Below are 12699 nucleotides of genomic sequence, written 5' to 3' on the forward strand. Positions count from 1 at the left end.
AGCTCTGGCCCACGGTTGGCAGACGCTCGCCCGCGCGCGCGGCCTGGGCAGGCGATACACCCTCCACTTCAAGTACGACAGCGACGTGACCCTCTATGTGAGGGTGTTTGGGGAAGATGGTCGCCGCACCGGGTGCTGCCCTGAGGTGAACGACGGTGAGGAGGTGCTCGGCATTGGTGACGGTCGTGACGATGATGAGGGCGAACCTGCCCTTGGTGCCGACCGCTTCTTGTCTGACTATGGCAGCTCTTCCCCCAGTGCAGCTCCAGAAGTGGTGGCTACGACCATCCACCATGCCACCGTGCCCGCTTCGAAGACGGGGATGGGCCGTCTCGTCACCGTGCCTCCGTGAAGCACGAGGAGGGGTCCAGCTGAGATCGGGAAGGCGCTGGGGAACTACGAGAAATATGTCAACTTGTGACCTTGACTATTGGTCACTGAAAGGTCAATGTTTTTCATTTGCGACCTTTTTGTGACCAAAAACAGAAGGTCAAAAGCTGGCGGTCGTAAACTGAAATTAACGACCTTCTCTGTGAGAAGGTCATAGACGTTTATGACCAAAATATGCCTACTGGTTTGTTTTGGTCACTAGCAACCTCCCCAGGCCACGTAGGCATCCAGCGTGGCAAGCTGATGTGGCACAAGATTCAGCCTGGTCCAATTCGGCGTTCTACATGGGCCTAGCCCAACAATTTGGCCTTTCTATATATATTTTTTCCTATGCTTTTATTAGCTACATGGGCCTGGCCCAAGAATTCGGCCTTTTTATTTTCTAGGCCATGGCCTTTTTTATTTTATTTTTTTCCAAAAGACGAGCCCACTAGTGAGATGGGACCCAGTTGTCAGGTTCTAACAAGTGGGTCCCAGTTGTCACTGTTATATTCTTCAGATCTCAATTTTCCAGTAAATAAATAACAATATTTAAATCTGAACAGAGAGAAAACAAAATGCTTCAAACAGAGCACGATTAATCAGGAAAAATATGGTTCACATCACGAATACAATCATAAAGAGCCAAACTTGGCACATTATTACAACCAAACTTGTTTATCCTGGTAACACAATAAGGATGGTTCATCCTGGTAACACATTATTACAGAAAAATATGGTTCACATCAAGTTTACAATAAAAAAATGTTCACATCAGTAACACAACTATCATAGTATAACTAGCTCCAATGCTTCTCCCAACTTGTTCATCGTGGACCTCACGACAAAACATGAATGAAGGCCAGCATATGCAAGTTATCAAGAAAAATGGTTAGAACAAGAAAAATGTGACATTTTTACCATTTAAGCATAGAAGAACAGGGTCAACAACATTTCGATCTTTGAAAATGAACTAGGATTTCAATCTTTGAACAGCAAAAAATTGATACAGTAGATCATTTGCGGTTTAAAACAACCCCTAAGGAGAGACATGTTGACACATTCATTTGGCAACATCTGTAGAATTTGAACCTCATAAACATGCAATGTGGAATTTGTATGTCAAAGAAGTATACATACTTATCAGGTTTAATTAGCACATAAACATGCAATGTGGAATTTGTATCTCAAAGAAGTATACATACTTATCAGGTTTAATTAGCACACAGAAGCCAAATGCTAGTAGCTCATGATTAGTACACAAGACAGGATTCAACAAAGTAAACAAGAAGGTGGCTACAGTACAAAACTAAGCTCATCACACAAAATAAAATGATATTAAAAGTAAGCTCAGCATAAGCATATGAGTTTTTTTGGCACCACCAGATCAAACATAGCAACTCCAATGTGAACAGTTTTAGCATTATTGCCATATGTTTCCTTGGAATCATACTACACAGAGAAGGGTTCAACCTTAAGTCTGAACTAGCCTTAAATGGTGGAGTACAAATTTCCTTCTGTACTAGTGGACATTGATGGTGTTCCCTTCTTTTACAAAGGAGGACCCCACATGCAGTGGCTACATAAACAAGAAGTGTCAGCTTAAGTTGCAACCAGGAACAGAAACACTTGCAAAAATTCGGGCACTTGGGGTTTGGCAGGAGTACTACCTTGTGGATGTCGCCCATGATGTTTGAGAGGAACAAGAGCGCTTCGGTCAGGTTATCTACAGTATTCCATGCAGAAAAAACATGGCATCTTCAGTACTAATTCAGTCAACCAAAAGAGATGTGCTGAAGTTCGTACGATGTAACTGAACAATACGTTGGCCGAAAGATTTAGAAGATGGTGATGGCGATGATGATCCCTAGGTGAGAAGCTGGGAGGTGTCGTTGTTGATGGCACCAACGACGCAGTGGACCTTGACGCCCTCCTCGTCCTTGCAGTCCCCTGAGACAACACACAAACCATTATGCTACAGTCAGTTTCAGTCAAACAAAACAGAGTGTTGGTTAATTGCTATGTACTGTTGTAGTAGTAGCTACAGACGTTGTCGGGGACGTCCATGAAGTGGAGCGGCGCCGACTAGTAGCACCTGAACCTGACCTTGTCGGCCCAGGAGCAGAGGCTGCTCAGGTTGCCGGCGGCGCCCGACGACAGCATCTCGTTCCCTGCCTTCGCCGCTGCGTCGCTCAGCCGGCCTTCCAAGGGAGCAGCATGGTGCATCGTGGTGCCTTCATCTGGAGTCGCAAGTCGGAGTTGTGGCTGCTGCTTTGCTTCCCCATATAGCACACCAGGTTCTCCTAAGATTGCGATCTGAAAACACAAAACATGATTAGGGAGTTGGTACATAAGAAAAGGAATTCATGCACGAATGACATATACAACTAAAAAACAATCAGGCATCACATATTATTTGAATTTCATATTAGATGGCTGCACGGTAAGTGTTTCTTCATATAAAATAACTAGAATTAGCACCCAACAAGATCCATTCCATGTGCAGGATCCTTTGTATGTGGTTGCCTTTTTTGTTGCTTTATCACATATTCTGGCAGTAAAAAAAGCACTTCATTGTCTGAATCTAATATTCAACTAGCCCGAACTTGAACAACAGATTGGGCATAGCATACTAATCAAGGAGAGACCTGGCATGCACTGACCAAGTCCTGCAGCGTTTTTCAACATACAAAAATTTCTTTATGTCCAAAGAAGCCCTAAATCATTTCACTTCGTAATTAATTCTTTTTTGTTGGGAAAAATAAATATTTTGTAGGGCCACTTCTTAACTCTCGTTTCATCAGATGCACTGAGAGTGTCTAAACTTGATGACCATTTTCAGACCTGTCCTTGAACTAAAGCGTATATTTAGTTGGTCTGGAAAATGACCACGCCCAGATTTTGTAGATACAAAGTACCTCGCCACTATGTTGTGAAGTCACAGGTTGGCGTGGTGTGAGAAGTATGCTATGGCGGCACACGGCACGTGAACCTTCAGTTCACTATTTCAGTTCTCAGTGAGGACATGCCTCTAATGCACTAGACAAAAGATAGGCCGTTGACAAATTCAGCCTGTAATGGCAATCAGCACACACTTCTGCGACCTATTTGGGGAGATAAAAATTCGTTTGCGAACTCACAGTGTGAGCAGCACACAAAATTGTAGGTGAACTACACATTCACGTGTATAAAGAAGAGGAGCCACTGAATTTTAATCATGAACAGTTAAACAAAATTGTAGGTGAACAACACACATAATCTTATGAAGTTTCTCCAGTGACTGAAAATTGAATTCTATATGTAGGAAAAAAACCAAGGCATTGCAATCATTCTCAATAAGTACACAACAACGTATCCTTACAAAAACATCCTAATATGGATCATGGCTGCTGCCTACAATGGTAAATGCTGGACTCTCTCTAATGGTCTAAATCATGCCAGGAAGGTTACTTTATCATCACTACCTCGCCTACACACTGGAATTGAATTCCACATAGAAGCGTATCACCAGTTCACCGCATCAGATGCAGAACTACACTACATCCATGGATCTCTCACAGATCGGACAAGACAAGCACAAAAGGGGAGAGAGAGAGACGAAATTTACCTGTGTACTCTTCCTTGCCGGAGACAATCCAGCTCCCCTGGAAGCCCTTGTCGAAGGACTCGTGGAACAACTGCAAAACACAAGCAAACTGTCACAAATCTCACCCCCACAACCCAAAAACGAGCGGCGAAGAACCGGACGCGACGCCGGAGAGACCAGTTACCGAATCGGACGCGCGGGAGTGGGAGCGGGATGGCGGCGCCGAGGGCGGAGAGGTCGAGGGTGTCCTTGCCGTCGCTCATGGCTGCTGGAGACTCGGGCTCCTTCCTCCTGCACGGGCGGCTGCGGGGGAAGGCTGGGTGAGAAACCCTAGCGGCGGCGACGCGTTGGATGGGGTTGGGCTGCTGAGATGAGCATGAACTCATTGCTGGTCTGAGTGCGGGTGCACAATGGGGCACCGGCGGGTGCGCTTGGGCGAGCGCGGGGTGGCGAAGTGAGAGGCGAGGTTGGAGAGGTGGTACTGGAGGAAGGAGGAGGGGACTGCGGTGGATCTGGCCGGCGACAGTGTTCGGAGGGCAGGGGGAGGGGGTCGAGGCCGGCGGCGAGGGCCAGTGGGTGGCGGCGAGGGGAGGGGATGGGAGGGATCTGGATCGGGGAGCGCTAGGGTTCGCTGCGCGGGGGAGAGAGCAGATCATGGTGGGTTTTTTTAGGGGTATCTCGCGGTGGGTGGGAGGGAGGACGATGAGGAGCCCGATGAGGAGCAGGTCGGGGCGGCGGCGCGTCGAGATCTAGAGGGAGGGAGTGGCTTGGGGGCGGCGGCGCGTCGAGATCCAGAGGGAGGGAGAGGGTGAGAGCGCTAGGGTTCGCTACGCGTGGAGAGAGAGAGGAGTGGTGTGCGGTAGGTTTTTTTAGGGGTAGATCGCGGTGGGTGGGTGAGAGGGTGAGCTGCGGGCCGTTGGATCCCGGAGCAGCCGACGGTGATTTATCCGCGATCCGCGTGAGAGGCCCCTGGACCAATCAGAACACAGTATACAGATATGATATTTTGACCATTTAAATTGGTCAAAATCGACTAAAAGTAAGGTGCTAAATCATGTTAACTACTTTATTAATTATGACTTGAATTTTTTTTTAAAAATTCTCATTATGTCAGCAAATTTGACTAGAGTTTTAAGGAATAATCACAAATTGAAATAAGACAAATATTTTTCAAAAAAGTTATGAGAAATGAGTTTTTTTAAATCATTTTTTATTTTTCTAGTGTCCAAAATGAGTTCTTTTGTGAAGGACCTATAATATATTTGTTGCAAAATTGGACCAAATTAATTTTCTAAAATACTAGAACATATTTATTGCACATTTGACCAAATAGTTGGGTGTAAAAAGTTTTGATCCCCCTCCCATGAAAAAGACAAATTTTCGTCGATTCAGCTGGAAGCGGGTCAAATTTGAAATGTAGCTACCTCGTAGTTTGCTCTTTATTTTTTCCAAAAATCATTTCTAGGTACATAAGTATCTATTTAATCATAGAAACACCAAAAAAATTCCAAGATTCAACCACTAGCTAGGAAAGGTCATTCCCGCCATTTTGACCGCATTTTGAAACGGGCATAAAAAATTCAAAAAATTCAAAAAAAATTGGAAACCTTCGCATTGTGTCTTTATATGTGGCCATGTTCATCGGAAAAATAACAAACTAGTAATACGACAATTATTTTAAAAAAGTGTTTTCAGAAACGAGCTATCACGTATGGAGATCAATGGCTTTTCAAGCCAAATGATCAATCTTATGGCCACATTCATGGCATAGTTTGTTCAAATGATCTCATATTATGCACAAGGGTGCATATTGGAATGGCAAACAATGTTGCCTAAGGAACTTTTCATTTTCTTTGGACGAAAAAACCATTTTCCATTTTTTGAGTGCCCAAAAGGAGGTTTTTTTGTGAAGGACCTATAATATATTTGTTGAAAAATTGTACCAAATCAATTTTCTAAAATACTAGGACATATTTAATGCACAATTGACCAAATGGTTGGGTGTAAAAAGTTTTTATCCACCTCTCGTGAAAAAGACAAATTTCCGCCGATTTAGTAGGAAGTTGGTCAAATTTGAACTGGAGCTGCCTCATAGTTTGCTCTTTATTTTTTCAAAAAATCATTTCTTGATACATAAGTATCTATCTAATCAGAGAAATATCAAAAGTTTTCCAAGATTCAACCACTAGCTAGGAACGGTCAAACCCGCCGTTTTGACCGCATTTTGAAACGGGCATAAAAAATTCAAAAAATACCACAAATTTGGGAAACCTTCGCATTGTGTCATTATATGTGACCAAGTTTCCAGGAAAAATAATAAACTTGTAATACGGCGATTATTTTAAAAAAGTGTTCTCAGAAATGAGTTATCACGCGTGAAGATTCATGGCTTTCAAGCCAAATGATCAATCTTATGGCCACATTCATGGCATAGTTTGTTCAAATGATCTTATATTATGCACAAGGGTGCATATTGGAATGGCAAACAATGTTTCCTAAGGGACTTTTTATTTTCTTTGCACGGAAAATTCATTTTCCATTTTCCGAGTGCCCAAATTGACTTCTTTTTGTGAAGGACCTACCATATATTTGTTGCATAATTGGACCAAATCAATTTTCAAAAATACTAGGCCATATTTTATTCACAATTGACCAAATGGTTGGGTGTCAAAAGCCTTGATCCACCTCTGTTGAAAAAGACAAATTCCCGCCGATTCAGTAGGAAGCGGGTCAAATTTGAACTGCAGCTGCCTCATAGTTTGCTCTTTATTTTTTCAAAAAATCATTTCTAGATACAGAAGTATCTATTTAATTAGAGAAACATCAAAAGTTTTCCAAGATTCAACCACTAGCTAGTAACGGTCAAACCCGCCGTTTTGACCGCATTTTGAAACGGGAATAAAAAATTCAAAAAAAAATCAAAAACTTCGGAAACCTTTGCATTGTGTCATTATATGTGACCAAGTTTCCAGGAAAAATTATAAACTTGTAATACGGCAATTATTTTAAAAAAGTGTTCTCAGAAATGAGCTATCATGCGTGAAGATTCATGGCTTTCAAGCCAAATGATCAATCTTATGGCCACATTCATGGCATAGTTTATTCAAATGATCTCATATTATGCACAAGGGTGCATACTGGAATGGAAAACAATGTTGCCTAAGGGACTTTTTATTTTCTTTGCACGGAAAATTCATTTTCCATTTTTCGAGTGCCCGAATTGAGTTCTTTTTGTGAAGGACCTACCATATATTTGTTGCAAAATTGGACCAAAACATTTTTATAAAATATTAGCCCATATTTAATGCATAATTGACAAAATGGTTTGGTGTCAAAAGTTTTGATCCACCACTTGTGAAAAAGACAAATTTCTGCGGATTCAACAGGAAGCGGGTCAATTTTGAACTGCATCTACCTTATTGTTTGCTCTTTATTTTTTTCAAAAATCATTTCTAGTTACATAAGTATCTATTTAATCATAAATACATGGTTTGGTGGCGATACGTCGAGGTTTGGATGTGGCCCAGGGCCCCAACTCCAAAGCGCGTAAACTCGCATGCCCTCCGCGTGGTCACTGTGTGACCTTGGCATTGTCATGCGTTCTGGGAGGCCTAGGCATGTCTAGTGGGTTGGGCACTCCCCAGGTAGGTGCTAGGAAGAAAATTACAACAGAAGAATCTCACGAGGAGACTAACCTATGCTCAAAGATGAATTAGCAGCCAAGTGTTTGATTAGCGGTACGGGAAATGCACATGGCCAATGCACGTGAGTTTTGGCTGAGGATGATCATCTACTAAGGAGAATGTCTTCACAAATTTTTATATCAAAAGGAGGATCCTAGGTGGTACTTGCTTTGCAAAGTACCACGCTGGAAAAAAATATGAATGTTGAAGCTGGGCTCAAAATAATGAATGGATTGAGCTGAAGTTTGGTGGAGGATGGTTATTTGGGAATAGGAAAGCATTGTAGGAAATTGATACCATTTGGACATGCCAAAGTAGTACTTACTTCACAATGCTCTTCTATGGACAGAAACTTGGGAAAACTAGTGAGAGAGATTGGATGAATGAAATGAGCTCAAAATTGGTGTAGGTAAGTTACATAGGTTTGGTCATGTGCTGGTAAATTTTCAGATCATTTGGGTAAGCCTAGCTAGTACTTACTTCACAAAGCTTCCCTCGAGGTAGAAACTTTGGAAATTTCATGATAAAGATTTACTAGGAAAATTGAGCTGAATATTATCATGTGGCAATGATTTGGGTATGGAAGAGTGCCCAAAAAGTTTAAGGGTAATAGGAGGGGTCTAGATAACACCTGCTTTGCAACGTGCCAATCTGGCCATAAAATATAAATTGAACCTGGGCTCATATAGATGATTTGACTGAGCTGCAATTTGTAGGAGGGTGATAATTTGGGCATAGGAAGGAACTGTATAAATTTCATGTCATTTCGATATATAAAAAAGGTACTTCCTTCACAATGCTTCTAGGTGGACAAAAACTTTGGAAATTTGCCGAGGAAGTTTGCTAGGCAAATGGAGCTGAATTTTGTCATGCGGTAATGATTTGGATAGGAAATAGTGCCCAAAAATTCCGAGGGCAATCAAGAATATATAAATAGCACTTCCTTCATAAAGTGTTGTTGTGAACAGAATAGGAAAATGAATATTGTTGAATTAGTTTTGAACTAGGCAAAGAAGGATTTTTACATATTTGATGAAGATATGACGCAAAGAATTTATGAGATTTTTTTGGGAATTTTGGGAATGACAGAAATATAGGTTGCTTCACAACCTAGGGCAAAAATTGACACATGGACATGACACATAGGCAAAATTGATGAGGTGGAGCCAAGTCATACCAATCCACCACAATTTACAAGGTTATGACCATCTATATTGGTCATGATCAGCTAGAAATAAGGTAGCGGACTAGTGCTGTCTGCTTTATGACCATTTCGTGTAAGGAAATTACGACCTTTCTGACCAAAATGGTCGCAATGGTTTAGGGTTTGGAGCCCCCCGAACAGCTTTTGACCAATTGGTCTCAAATGGTCATTGATCTATGACCAATTCTTCCAGGGTCACTGACAGAAGGTCACTAGTTGACATATTTCTTGTAGTGGGGCCTGCCCCCGTGGGCCACTGTAGGCGTCGCTTTTATTTTGTTCTTCTTTTCCTTCCTACATTAGAAAGACACCAGAATGGGCCCCGGATGGGCGTGTGCAGAACTATGATCTTAATTGTTATGTTATGTTTGCCATTCCTGTGCTATGTCGTGACATCGTTGTTTTATGTAGGGATAACTTAACTCGACATGTTTTGAGTGGCCTCCTCCTCACGGGGCGCTTGCTTCCTAGTACCCGTCGAGGCCTCCTTGACCTGATATGCGCTTAGGAACTGCAAAAAATTTGTCAGGATGTTTATCGTTCACCCAGGGCTTGGTCATAGGCGCCGCTGGCCTTGACCCGGCGCTTCGCGTCGCGATACCCGTGGGGCATGGATTAGGAGAGGTGCGCCAGCTTGTGGGCTCGAACAAGGGTACCTCGCGAAAAGACAGAAAGAGGAAGCTCACGAAGATACCTGTTCAGCCCCCTCGTGAGGGACGCGAGGGAGAGTACAGGTCGACCAAAGTGGCGAAGGCAGAAAGCGATAAAACGGGACCAGCAAGAGACACCAGAAAGCAAATTTCAATTAAAAGAGGGGCGAGCCAACTTTGGAAAGCAAATGAAAATCCGCGTCCGACACCTAGTCTAGTCTTCAACGTCTTCTCACTAGCGCGGAGCTAAGTGGTGCCACTCGACGTGGCAGGGAGCCCTCGAGGCCCAAGGGCGACACTCCGGAGGCTCCGGGGCGTGTACAGCCCCATTCATTATTACGTGAGAGTGTCATGGGTGGTGATTCTTCACAGGCACGGGGCCGTGCTTCACAGGAGCTGGGCCTTTCTTCACAAGAACCGGGCCTTCTTCATAGGCACTGGGCCTTTCTTCACAGGTGTTGGATATTCCAGGCGTTTTGGATGGGTATCCTGTCCTGCGTCTTCAGGCGCGCGGCGCCAGGCCTGGAGACGTGGACGACCTTGAACGGGCCCTCCCACATGGGTGAGAGCTTATGCAGCCCCTCCCTGGAGAGCACCCGCCTTAGGACGAGGTCACCCACCTCAAGAGTCCTGGAGCGGACGCTGCGACAGTGGTACTGCCGCAGCGCCTGCTGGTATCTTCCCGCCCGTAGTGCAGCTTCGCGGTGACGTTCCTCCCCCAACACGAGGTCCATGCCCCGCGTGGCGTCCTGCTACGTCTCATCAAGCACCAGGACCCATCCGGAGCGATGCTTGACCTCGTGAGGGAGGACTGCTTCTACTCCATAGATGAGGAAGAACGGGGTTTTGCCCATTGGCTTGGTGGCGGTGGTGCGGATCGACCACAGCACGGACTAGAGCTCGTCGTGCCAGCCCCTGCCGCAGGCTTCAAGCTTCTGGTCCTCGTCTTGAGGCCCCTCAGGACCTCCGCGTTGGCGCGTTCGGCCTGGCCATTGCTCCTGGGGTGTGCTATCGAGGCATAGTAGATCTATGTTCCATGGTTAGCACAATATGACTTGAAGAGATTACTAGTGAACTACGAGCGGTTATCGGTGATGATGCGGTTGGGGCGCCAAAACGGCTCATGAGGTACTTGATGAACTTGACCACAGAGCCAGCTGGGATGGCGTGGACGGCTTCAACCTCCGGCCACTTAGTGAACTTGTCGATGGTGACGTAGAGGTATCGATAGCCCCCAGGCGCCCGAGGAAACGGGCCCAGAATATCCAGCCCCCAGACTGCTAACGGCCACGAGTGGAATGGTCTGGAGGCCGTGAGCTGGATGATGGATCTTCTTGGAGTGGAATTGGCAGGCCTCGTAGGACTTCACCAGATCAGCTGCGTCGTTGAGCGCCGTAGGCTAGTAGAATCCACTTTGGAATGCCTTGCCGACAAGGGTTCGCGACGATGATTGGTGCCCACAATCCCCGCCATGTATGTCGGCTATCGGCTCTTTCCCCTGTTCCCTGGAGATACAACGCGGTGAAACATCATTTGGTCGCTTCCTGTATAACTCATCGTCCCGGATGCAGTATGCTGTGGCCTGACGGGCCACATGCTCCGCGTCCTCCTCCTTCTCCGGCAATGTCCCTTGCATCAGGTATTCCTTGAATTCCTTGGTCCAACATCCCTCTTGGGGCTCGAGCGCCAGGAGTAGGCGTGCTCCCGAGGTCGGGCCACAGGTCGGGGCTCCTGTGGCAAGCGGCTACGGGAGTTCCTCCCGAGGCTGAGCTATTCTTGAAAGCAGTGGCGTTGCTGATGGCTTGAAGAGCCGCTCCTCGACGATGCCAGGCTCCTGGGGCTGTCGCTTGGATGCTCTTCTGGCGATGTCGTCAGCTTCCTTGTTGGTGCCACGGGCATGTGTTGCATCTCCAGGCCTAGAAATTGCTTCTCCATCTTGCGCACCTCCGCGAGGTATGCTTCCATGTGCTCGTCCTTTGGCTCGTATACCTTGTTGGAGAAGTTGACGAGGAGCTGTGAGTCGCCCCTGATAGTGAGACGCTTCACCCCCAGCACCGCCGCAGCCTTCAGGCCAGCCATGAGGCCTTCGTATTCTGCAATGTTGTTGGAGACCTTCTCGCCCTGCTGGAAGCAGAGCTGCACAGCGTAGTAGAGCTTGTCCTGAGTGGGAGAGATGAGCACTACTGCAGCCCCCGCGCCCTGGCGCGCGAAGGCACCATCGAAATACATGACCCAGCCGTCAGGCACCTGGCTTCCCGGCGAGAGGGACCGGTCTTCGCCTACTTCAAGCGCCGGGGTGTCTATCCATTCTGCCACGAAATTAGCGAGCGCGGCTCCCTTGATGACCCTGGTAGTACTGAACTCCAACTAGAATGCTTGCAACTCGATGTTCCATTCAGCAACTCTTCCGGCAGAGTTGGGGCTCCTGAGCACTCTCTCCAATGGGTAATCTGAGACAACCTTGATGGGGTGGCCCTGGAAGTAGTGTCGCAGCTTTCGCGAGGCCACCAGGAGCGCGAGTAGGAGCTTCTGAGGCATGGGGTACCATGGTCTTGCATCCCGCAACACCGTGCTGACGAAGTATACCGGGTGCTCGACGAGGGTAGGCGCGCTGATGAGGCTTGCGCCCTCCTGGAGTTGGGGTGCCTCCTGAGGCGAGGGAACCCCTCATGCTTGATCGCTAGTCAGGGCCTTCGCGAGTTTGGGGGCGTCGTCCTGCTGAGCTTGATCCTATGCCGCTGCTGCTGCGGCCCTTGTGGCGCCCTTCTGGTCTTGCATCGTCTCATCTAGAGGCGTGGAACGGCGCGATGCGCCCTTGGCTTGGTGTTCTTTCTGAACCGCCACCAGAGCCGCGCTGGCTGAGTATGGGGTGGCGGCAAGATAGAGCAGTAGGGGCTCGCGAGGTCGCGGTGCCACCATCACTGGAGGGCTGGTCAGGTATCTCTTCAGGTCTTGAAAAGCTTGGTCGGCCTCTGGGGTCCACTCGAACGGGCCCTTCTTTTTCATCAGCTTGAAGAAGGGTAGGGCGCGCTCTCCCAGCTTGGAGATGAAGTGCCCCAACGCAGTCACCCGACCAGCCAACTTCTGCATTTCCTTGAGGGTGTGCGGTGGACTCATGTCTTCAATGGACTTGACCTTCTCTGGGTTGGCCTCGATTCCCCTGTGGACACCAGGAAACCCAGCAGCTTGCCGGAAGGGACGCCAAAA

Source organism: Triticum urartu, chromosome 5A (assembly GCF_056163025.1).
Source record: "Triticum urartu cultivar PI428250 chromosome 5A, HENAU_Tu73, whole genome shotgun sequence".
In the NCBI taxonomy this organism is placed as follows: domain Eukaryota; kingdom Viridiplantae; phylum Streptophyta; class Magnoliopsida; order Poales; family Poaceae; genus Triticum; species Triticum urartu.